Raw genomic sequence first — 12,192 nt, forward strand, 5'->3', positions numbered from 1 at the left:
ATTTTTTTGTTACATTTGTACCCCACGCTTTCCCACTCATGGCGGGCTCAAGGCGGCAGGCAATGGAGGGTTAAGCGACTTGCCCAGAGTCACAAGGAGCTGCCTGTGCCGGGAATCTAACTCAGTTCCTCAGTTCCCCAGGACCAAAGCCAACCACCCTAACCACTAGGCCCTCCTCCACTCCACTCCAGGAAAAGGAGGCGAGTGGTCCCAAAATCCAGACAACTAGGCCATTACAGATTCAAAGAGCTTAGGAGCAGAAAATCATACTGTACTGGTGAGCATTAATTTTAGGGTTATTCAGTACTGGACCATGTCAAGGCACTGCCCTTAACCCCCCCCCCCCCCCCCCCCCCCCCACCTACCCCTGTTTTCTAGGCAATGTGGTTATCAATAGAAATCAAACAAAATAAAACATGGAAAAGAAAATAAGATGATACCTTTTTTATTGGACATAACTTAATACATTTCTTGATTAGCTTTCAAAGGTTGCCCTTCTTCGTCAGATCGGAAATAAGCAAATGTGTTGGCAGATAGTATATATAAGAGAAACATCAAAGCATCACTTTGACAGTCTGACAGAGTGGGAGGGTGGGGGTGTGCATGGGGACATCAAAGCATTTCATTGATAGTCTAACAGAATGGGTGTTGGTAGGTGAGAGGAGGGTAATAAACAGAGAAATAAACAGAGAAATACAGCTTTATGGTTTATAATGGGTTAGAAAACCCAGATCCTTATTAAGTCCTGTTTGTTGGGTGTCAAAATATTTTTATTAAGTCCATTTTCTTTTCCATGTTTTATTTTGTTTGATTTCTATTGATAACCTTTAAGAGTGAACTAACACGGCTACCACACCTCTCTACTTAGGCCGTGTGGCAATGTGGACACAGCCCATAGAAAGTGAATGTGCTGTGTCGGCATTAGCGCAGGGCAGCTTAGTAAACAGAGGGTAAGTGACACCACCTACAGATAAGACTGACTTTTATGTGCTCTAATTTTGACAGTTAAGTGCTAAATGCTGCACGTAACCACCTGACTGCCGACACCATCCCTGGACTGCTCACAAAATAGCCAGTTTTCACTTTAGTGGTCTGACCTCTTGCTGTTTTCATTAAAAACATCTTGATTTCCCTCACTCTTTTGTTTGTTGCTCAGGTTCCTGTGAGGTCTATTCCTCCTTTTTTTGTGTGTGATAGTCAGTGGCTCTAACCAGTTAATAGCAGCAGATTGCCCTGCACAGGTGATTTAAGCGGCCAGGAGCCTCTCCTGGCCGCTTAAATCATTTGGAATATCAACCCACTAGAGCAGCAAAGCAACAATTACTCTTTTTTTTTTTTTTTTAATATTTTTATTCAAAGTTTTGTCATACAGAGAATACAAAAGTAAACACAAAATCAAACAACCCCCCCCCCCCCGGAAATTAATTCCCCCCCCCCCCAAAAAAAAAAAAATCATAAGCATAATCAAAGTCAAAGTTCCATGGCAATACCTGGAGACAAATTGCAGGGTTACACAAGGTCAAGGAGTGCTTTGTGGCTCCTGGCAAAAAAGGTCTAAACAAACCCAGGTCCTCAAAACATACCTAACGTTTCGACGCCTATGGGCCAAAATTGTTTCATATTTTCTGATCACGCATACATAACTCCACCATTCATTATAATTCAGGTACACATTATTTTTCCAATTGGAGACAATTAAATGCAAGGCAACAATTACTCATTTCTAAAATACTTCTGTGAAAGATCCAAGTCTCCCTTACAGAAAGGCAAAGAAAGCCTTGGTTGTTTTTTTTTGACATGCATCCTGCTTTCTGATTTGTCTGGGGGTCACTAAGAAGTTATAAATTAATATTCATTTCATTTATGTTTACACTAGCTATCCTCACCCTTGTAAATGTTTTACAGTATTAACATACATGGGGGTCCTTTTACTAAGGTGCACCGAAAAATGGCCTGCCCTGTTATAGGTGTCTATATTGGACGCGCACAATTCCATTTATCAGCGCGCCTGCAAAAAAGGCCCTTTTTTGGGATGAAAATGGATGTACAACAAAATAAAAATTGGCACATGTCCATTTTGGACCTGAGACCTTACCGCCACCCATTGACTTAGTGGTAAGGTCTCACACATTAACCGGGTGGTAATTGTCAGCGTGTGCACACTGCAAATTAACGCCCAGTTAGCACCATGCAGTAGAAAAAGAAATATTTTCAAACACGCGTATCAGATGCATGTAAAAAAATGGAATTACCACCTGGGGCTCACGGTAGCCAGGCGGTAGCTCCAAATTGACGCACGTTGGATGCGCATAGGTACCTACGCACCTTAGTAAAAGGGCCCCAAAATAACTTATAAATATAAAACATAATAAAGCATGGACCTTAACATAAATACATACTGTAAACATATCATAAAAATAAACCATATTAACAGACTTTACTTTTTTTGGGCATCTTTTACTAGCTGTGGAAAGCAATAGCTAGTGCTTAACACCAGAGGCGTAGCTAGATGGGGCCATGTGGGCATGGGCTCCCACAGATTTAGCCCTGGCCCCTTCTACTTTTGTCCCCCTGTCAACCCTCCCCCACCACTTTTGACCCCCCTCCCGCTGCAGCCAGATACCTTTGCTGGCGGGGGTCCCCAACCCCCGCCAGCTGAAGTCTTATTCAGCATCGGTCTCCGGCGCGTTCGCAGATCTGTTTCTGTGAGGAGTCAGGATGACTCACAGATACAGATCAGCGAACGCGCCAGAGATCGGTGCTGAAAAAGACTTCGGCTTGCGGGGGTTGGGGACCCCACCAGCAAAGGTACTTTGCGGTGGTGGGGGCAATAGGGGAGGGTCGGCGGCGGAAGGTGGGGTCGAAAGTGGCGGGTAGGGTCAGTGGAGGGGGTCGAAAGTGGCAGGTGGTGGTGGCGGTGGGCTAAACTGTGCCCCCACCTCAGGCTCTGGACCCCCCTCCCGCCGAGGTCTGGCTACGCCCTTGCTTAACACAGATTAAAAGGGCTAACTGTGGTACATGCTTAGGCATCCTGCACTAAGTTCTATATGTGCACATGCACACACGCTAAAATTTGTGTCTGGTAGCAGAGAGTGAGCATTTCTGCACTAATCAGCGCATCTACATTGCCACATGCTGATTAACACGGGATTAGCATGTAAGCCCTAATGGAACATTAGCGTGTGGCCATTAATTCAGAAAAGGGAAAATTGGTCATTTCCCGGCAGCAGTAAAAATGGCCTTAGCATGTGGGAAAGACCCACATGAGGGCACGCTAAGGTCACTTTCTACCATAGCTTTGTAAAAAGACCCCATAAAGCTGTACAAAATAAATATGCTTTTCACTAATTGTGCAGCACTGTATATGATTCTTCAAATGTGAACCAGACGTACAAACCTCCTTGACAAGTGGATCCTCCAAAAACCTCCAGACAAATCCATGAGGAGGCGTCGTTGTATTCAGGCTGAAAAAAATTAGAAGATGCAGCAAAAAAAAGCTGTGCTAAGTCTAGTTTGGGAGGTAGACAGTAAGCAAAGTGCCAGAAAGAAATGACTGTTAATTAAATACAATGCTCAAGAAGAAGAGGTAAAATAGCAATATATAGAAAGAGTTAAACTGCCACACAGTCTGCTATGATATCCTTCATCTGCCAGCATAAGTATCTAAAACTTGACAACTTCCATTTTACCTTTTAAATTGGTCAGCTACTGTAAAAATACACTTCAGAATATGTTTACAGTAAATCGAGGGGTCCTTTTACTAAGGTATTTGTAAGCCACATTGAGCCTGCAAAGAGGTGGGAAAATGTGGGATATAAATGAAGAAAATAAATAAATAAGATGTGCTGAAAATGGCCTGCACTACTGTAGGCGCGTGTTTTGGATGCGTCAGTGGCGTAGCTACGTGGGGCCACTGGGGTCTGGGCCCCCATAGATTTGGCCCTGGACCCCCCTGCCAATGATCCTCTTGACCCTCCTCCTGCCGCCAACCCGCCGTCGCTGTCGCCTACCTTTGCTGGCGGGGGACCCCAACCCCCGCCAGCTGAGGTCCTCTTCTTCCTTCGTTCTGTTTCTGTGAATCTGACGTCCTGCACGTGCAGGACTTCATACTCAGAAACAGAACGAAGGAAGAAGAGGACCTTGGCTGGCAGGTGTTGGGGCCCCCCACCAGCAAAGGTAGGAGACTGCGGCGGCGGAGGAGGGTTGGTGGCAGGAGGGGGGGGGGTCGAGAGGGTCGTCGGCAGGGGGTTCAAAGTTGATGGTGGTGGCAGCGGCGGCGCCAGGAGGTTCAGCAATGGCGGAGGGTGTCAGCAATGGCGGGGGGGTCAGTGGCCCTGGGGGGGCTAACTTGTGCCCCTTCAACTCGGGCTCTGGACCCCCCTCCCGCCGAAGTCTGGCTATGCCCCTGGGATGCGTGCAGATCCATTTTTCAGCGCACCTGTAAAAAAGGCATTTTTAAAATTTTGCCTGAAAATGGACGTGCGGCAAAATGAAAATTGACGCGCGTCCATTTTGGGTCTGAAACCATACTGCCACCCATTGACTTAGCGGTAAGGTCTCACGCATTAACCAGGAAGTAATGGTCTACAAGCATACAATGCCTTTTACCGCCTGATTAGCGCTGCATGCTGGAAAATAAAAATTATTTTCCAGTGCGCATAGTGGACACGTGTAAAAAATGAAATTACCGCCCGGGCCATGCAGTAGCTGGGTGGTAATTCCAAACTGACGCGTGTTGGGTGCATGTAGGCACCTACACGGCTTAGTGAAAGGGCCCGTGACAGTCCGTAATGTAGGAAAAAAATTGCAAATCATTTCATATGAACTGATACCTTATGAGTAAACCTGATGAAGAAAAAAACTCCCAGAACATCGTGAAATGTATCACTAACTTAAAACTTCTCAAAGACTGAGAGAGACTGAGACAAAGAAAACTTCAGCTGGCCCCTGCTTTAAGCCTTTCACAAATGGGTAAAAGATAATGGCCCTCCAGGGTCAGAAAAATACCTGCTGTACTGAATGTATAAGAAACCTGCATGACTGAAGGCTGTCAAAGCAGTGTGCATTCAGGTACAGTAGATATTTTTCTGTCCCTGGAGATCTCACAATTTAAAAAAAAAAAAAAATCACAAAGAGCTGAAGTGATATTTTGCTCTATCCCTTAGGCTAACCCTCTGCACTGCATGGGAAATCTATGCAGTCATTTTATAACATGGACATTCCTATGCTGCCACAAAGACATCTATGTCCCTTGTTTTTCCCATTTATAATTTGGATGATTCAGGCTTTAAAATGGAAGTTCATGCTGGATGTCACCAGCACATACATGTCCATTTCTCGTGCATTTTGGAACAGGCTGTATATCTGCAGCTTCTATTCAAAATTTCATGAGAAATATATATCCGTATTTGATGTACAGGCTTGGATTTCCTTTATGAAAGTCCTTTCTAAATATCTTTAATTGTGATAATCCCCATAGCATCAACCAGGGCCTATACCTTATCATTTACAAGCATTACAATCACGTCACCAACCAATCCTTGGGTTGTGCAAATACTTGCAGGTTTAGTAGTTTCAAACATGCAAAAGGTCTACAGTAAATACGAAAGAGAATCAGCCATGATAGTGAGGAATTTACCAAGTCTATCAATTCAGCTCACATAGGACCTCTTATCAAGCTGCTCTAGTGATTCCTGTGCGGCATCAGAGCCCATTCAAAGTGAATGGCCTTTGTTGGCATTAGCGCACCCGAGCCCCTAGCACAGCTTGATAAAGGAGGCCCATAACCCACAGAACAGTTTTCCAATAGTAATGATTATTGCTTATTACCATCCTGCAATTGAGCCAGCAACCTAAAGGTGAAATGCACTATATTCATCATAAAGCATAGCAAGATATCCAATTACTGTGTGTGTATATTATGTTGTAGTTAAACGAGGAAAAGCCTCAAATGCTAAGGAAAGCTCCTTTGTTAGTCACCCAACTTAAGGGAGCAACCTTTCATTCATCATAGGCTGAAAGAGGTTTTTCTTCAACAAGGCCTACAATGAGAACCTATAGCCTCACTAAGTCACCTCACCAACCCACTCAATTAGGAACGCCCACCTTCTATAACTACCCTAATCACTCCCTTCCTTCTTCTCTCTTCCCTTCCTAATCAGTACACATCACTAGCTGTATCTGATATCCTGAAATGACAATGTGATCAAACCTATGTAAGCCACATTGAGCCTGCAAATAGGTGGTAATATGTGGGATACAAATGCAATAAACAATAATAATAATAATGATGAATGAAAGGTTGCTCCCTTAAGTTGGGTGACTAACAAAGGAGCTTTCCTTAGCATTTGAGGCTTTTCCTCGTTTAACTACAACATAATATACACACACAGTAATTGGATATCTTGCTATGCTTTACCGTGGATAGACTTTGAGGGTAATCCAAGCCTTGATTTGATATTTAGAGTTATACTATATTCATCATGTCATCTATCTCCCAAAGCATGAATCCCAAGTTCTACGTGTATTACTCAGGCCTATTTTCAAATGAATGCTTCTCATTCTGAGTACTACTTAAATATCCATAAAAATATGCAATCATTACTCGACACAGTTTTTAAATATGCTGAGGTCTTTGGCCAAGTTTTCAGTCAAAGCAGTTGAAAACTCACCAAAATCTAGTCAGCTAGATTTAGGGCTGCTACAGCTGGAGTTTCCCACCTAAACTTAGCAGATTGTGCACTAATATTGTCATTAACATACAGCAACTGCCAATAATTTACAAAAGAGCACTTACCACCTTCTATTTAGGAGGTGTTAAGGGCTCCCACATTAACCCTGCATTATTCACAAAGGGGTCCTTTTACTAAGGCGTGCTGAAAAATGACCTGCACTGGTGTAGGCGTGTGTTTTGGATGCACGCAGGTCCATTTTTCAGCGTGCCTGCAAAAAAGGCCCGTTTTGTGGCAGTAAATGGATGTGTGGCCAAATGAAAACCAGCGCGCGTCCATTTTCTGCATGAGACCTTACCGCCACCCATTGACTTAGTGGTGAGGTCTCACATGATAACTGAGCGGTAATTGTCAGTGCATGTACACTGCCAATTACCGCCAGGTCGGTGCTACACAGTAGAAAATTTCTACCGCATGTTTTGGACGCGTGTCAAAAATGGAATTACCGCCCGAGGCACGCAGTAGCTGGGCGGTAGTTCCAATTTGATGTGCATTGTATGCACGTAGGCACCTACACACCTCAGTAAATGGGCCCCCTAATACATGCTAATGTGAACTCACTCAAACAAAACACAGGGTGGAAGAAGATAAATCCAAGTAACCAGCCAAAACACAGGAGTAAGAGCTCCATACAAAGTTTATTGGGACCCTACACAGTCCATGTTTCTGCAGAAAGCCTTCCTCAGGGGTCTAAAAACACACAAAATTTGAAATCAATAGACAAATAACAATAAAAGTAAAAAATAAAAATAAGCGTAAACACATAAATATATAGGCTTACAATAGTATAACCTGCGAACATTTATACAACCAATAAAAGTATGTAGACGTATAAGAATATATCAAACATATAAATGGCAAGTGATCAACTCACTTGCAAATGCGCAGTAGAGACTTCCCTCTCTGTCCCGCCCCTGCGTCAAGATGTGATGACGGAACAGAGAGGGAAACTGCGCTGGGAAGGGAACTGCCGAGGTCGCTACCGCTCCCCCCCCCCCGAGGTCGCCGCTACTGCTCTCCCCCCCCCCCCCGGGGTCGCCGCCGCACCCCCACCCCACCCCCACCCCCGAGGTCGCTGCCGGACCCCCTCCACCCGGGCCGGGCCCTCTCCTCTCCATTGAACTTACAGCGCCAAAACCGCAGCAGGCAGATCAGCTCCCGTCGGCCTTCCTTCCCTGCCTGTGTCCCGCCCTCGCCGACGTTATGTCACACGAGGGCGGGACACAGGCAGGGAAGGAAGGCCGACGGGAGCTGATATGCCTGCTGCGGTTTCGGCGCTGTAAGTTCAATGGAGAAGAGAGGGCTCGGCCCGGGTGGAGGGGGGGTGTCGGCGGCGACCTTGGGGGGGGTAGCGGTAGCGGCGACCTCGGGGGGCGGCGGTGACCTTGGGGGGGAGGGCAGGAGAAATACTGGACATGGGAGGTCTCAGAAGGAGGGGGGCCTTGGAGCTGGGAGGGATGGACGGAAGGGAACCTTGGAGCTGGCTGGGAGGAGGGCGGGCCTTGGAGCTGGGAGGGAAGAGGGGGAGGGGGCCTTGGAGCTGGGAGGGAAGCAGGGAGGATGCTGGACATAGGAGGTCAGAAGGAGGGGGCATTGGAGCTGGGAGAGATGGACAGAGGGAGGCCTTTGAGCTAGCTGGGAGGGAGGGACGGAGGGGGCCTTGGAGCTGGGAGGAGGGGGGGCCAGAGGGCCTTGGAGCTGGCAGGGAAGGAGGGAGGGCGGGGGGCCTTGGAGCTGGGAGGGAGGGAGTTACACATCAAAATGAAACATACCAATACTCGCCCGTTTTAACGGGCTTAACGGCTAGTAATGATATAAACCACATACAATTAGAATCCAGAAAGCATATATAAAAATCCAGAGAGCATATATAGGAATTATATAAAAAGATGATACCAGTAATAATATGATTGAAATATGTTAATGATACATAACATTTTACCTGAATAGCATTTGCATGCCCATTCTCCACCCCTGACACGCCCCTCCTAAAATAAATTAAAAATAAATAAATACCACACAGTTAGTATGCACAAAAGGGGAAATTACGTTTTTTTGTGATAAGCCTTTTATCCCATGTTAAGCGCGCATTAGCACTTAATGTGGTTTAGTAAACTGGCTCTTTACTGGTTAGTTCTGAACGTTAGTGCTGATTGATGAAGTTTTAATCCCACCTCAGGAACATCTCTGGAGCTGACATTTTTTTATTTTCTTGAATGACTAAGGGCCCTGTTTACAAAGGCGCACTAGAGTTTTTAGTGCGCACTTAAGATTACCACACACATTTGTACAAAATGGATCCCTCATAACAATCTGACTCCTAAACTACACCAGACACAATTTTATATTGGAACTCTTTTTTTTTTTTGCCTATTTTATTTACACCCTAATTACTGATAATACTACCCTGTCCTGATATCATTATGTTATGTTGTTATCCACTTCTTAATCAACATAATTTTTGTATGAACCTTAATAGCAATAATTCTGAAATTCTTCTCTGTCAATATGATTGCCATAATATTCCTATGCACCGTATCCGTTATATATATTCTGATTCTCTATTCCATTGTATTATATTGTAAGCCACATTGAGCCTGCAAATAGGTGGGAAAATGTGGGATATAAATGCAGCAAAATAAATAAATAAAATAAATAAGGGCGCCTATGCGGTTGGCGCATGCTAAATTTTAGCGCACACTAAAAACGCTAGCGCACCTTTGTAAATAGGGCCTTAAGGGATCCTTTTACAAAGATGTGTTAGGGGTTTTACTGCACACAAATGATTGGTGGACGCTAAATGCTAGAGATGTCCATAGAAATATATGGGTGTCTCTAATGTATAGCACATGCTTATTTTTAGCATCGGCTAAAAACGCTAACGCACCTTTGTAAAAGGGCCCCCAAATTTGCTCATCATGTGACTTCAAATGGTCAAATGTAAGCGGTTATTAGAGGAAAATGTTTAAAAGCAGATGTTTAATTGTACAGTCCTCAAAGTTTTTGAAAACCAAACTCTATGGCACACATTTGACAGTGTGATTGAGCATGGTTTCGACCTTTTTGACTTTTACACCTTTAATAATACAGTGGTACTGTTAGATATTTTCTAAGACTGAAAGTTATACAAGATCTCTCCAACAATGTATAGAAAAAAAAGATTTCAAATAACTTTTAAATATTACATAGCCTTAACATAGAATCACAGAAACATGGAACATAACAGCAGAGAAAGACCATATAACCAATCCTGTCTATACAGCCACACCAGCTAAGCTCTGCAACCTTCCTTGTCCCTCAGAGATCTTCAGTGCTTGGCCCATGCTTTCTTGAATTCTCCAGTTACACTGTAAGTCTATTTTATTCATCATCCATCCTGTCTGTAAAGAACTATTTCCTTGAATTGCTCCCCCCTTTCAACCCTATGCTATGACCCTTGTTCCAGAGCCTCCTTTTCAATGAAGAAGGCTTGTCTCCTGTGCATTTATACCTTGGATGTACTGTATTTAAATATCTTGAGAATTTCTCTCTCAACCTATCTTTCCTCCAGAACTCACATGTTTACTTCTGTAAGTCTAACCCCATATGCATTCTAATGAAGATCGCTTACCATTTTAAAAGCCACTCTCTGGGTTGACTCCATCTATTTTATACAGTTTTGAAAGTGTGGTCTCCAAAATTGTATATAATACTCCAAATGAAGTCTCATCAGAGACTTTTGCGTACACACTATCACCTCTTTTTTCCTGCTAGCCATTCATTTCCCTATGCATCCAAGCATCATCCTGACCTTTGCCATCACTTTAACTACCTTTTGGCCACCTTAAGATCCTTAGGTATGACAACCCTCAGATCCCACTTTTCTTTCATGCACTGAACAACTTCCTCATCATGTTGTAATGCCCCCCCCCCCCACCCCACCCCCAGTTTTTTTGTAACCCAAATGCAAGACCTTGAATTTTTTTTAGCATTGACTCTTAACTGCCAAATTATAGACCATTCCACAAGCTTCAAAATCCAGATCTAATACACATACAGGAAAGTCTCAACCATGGCTGAGGAAAAGATTTGACATACTCCAGATGTGCTTGAAAGGATATAAAAGGAATACTTAGTAAAACAGTCAAAAGCTGTGCTTTTGAAATTGGTGAAAAAGAAATTTCCCAGCACAGGAAGATAAAATCTTAATCTAAACAAGAGCACCACATAAAGAAAGAGGAGAAATGAAATTGGGATGTCAAGGACTCTAGAGAGTGAAATATGTGAACCATCAGAGCTAGAGTGAAACAAATGCATGCAGAGCTAAGAAAAATTCAATGCAAGAATTGCAGAAGGAGTCATTGAAACTGACAAAAAAAAAAAAAGAATCCTCATGATAATCAATGAGAATTAAATAATCCTGCTCTAAGAACAAGTGGCAGAAGATTCTATCTCAAGGCAGTGGTAATTCTGAAGCAGCGGATGTATTTAGTGTGCTTTTTTCAGGTTCAAAATGGAAAATGTTCCACAGATGTTTGGCTAAAGAGGCACGCCAGAAACTTTATTTTAAAAGAATATATATAAAAGAGCTACTTAGAAATGTTCTTAAGATGACATATTGCTTTAAAAAAAAAAATCACTGGTGATGTCGTTGCCTTTGAAGAATTGCAGAGTTTTGCAAAAGAAAATAACCTAGAGTACCTATTTATGCAATAATAGCGAACCCATCCACCTGACAGATATCTGAAGAGCACTGGTAAACACGATCATAGCATGCAGCACATTTGTAAAGATTACAGCTAGGTACTTTGTAAATGATACATATTTTAATTATATTACAAAGCATTTGTTCAGCATTGCACCACCTGCAAAATAGCACTCAACTCTGAGAGGCTCTAAAGAAACAGAAATCTTAGCCAATAACTCAATTTCTTTCAGAGAGATTCAGTTACTGTGCTGGAACACACGAATTTAGAAATAGATACTGAATCTCCATGGCCAATAACTCTCCCATGGCAGGCCTAAGCCCATCCTGGATCCACAAGGGCACTGTAAGGTTCCCTAGTTGGTCCTGCTCTGCTGATTTTGGGGTCCTTTTACTTAGCTGTGGTAAGCAGTAATTTTGGCATCTTCATGTGTTTCCCCATGTGCTAAAAAATAGATTCTATTTTTTTAGCGCTGCGGTGGGCCAGAGCGGAGAGTAGGCATGTACTGTGCTAATCAGCACAACTACATCATGGCATGCTAATCAATTAGTATGTGGTTAGTGTGTGAGCTTACATGCTAATAGCCGCATGCTAATGGAGAAAGTAGCACATGACCATTATTTTTAAAAAAATAGAAAATTCGGCCATTTTGCTTGTGTGTTAAAAACAGCCTTAGCACATGGGAATGACCTGCATAAACACTTGCTAAGGCCATTTTTTAGCACAATTTTATATTTAAAAAAACTGTGTCAGATGACCCAAAGCCATTGGTATTT

This window comes from Microcaecilia unicolor, chromosome 6, assembly GCF_901765095.1.
Source record: "Microcaecilia unicolor chromosome 6, aMicUni1.1, whole genome shotgun sequence".
Classification (NCBI taxonomy): Eukaryota; Metazoa; Chordata; class Amphibia; order Gymnophiona; family Siphonopidae; genus Microcaecilia; species Microcaecilia unicolor.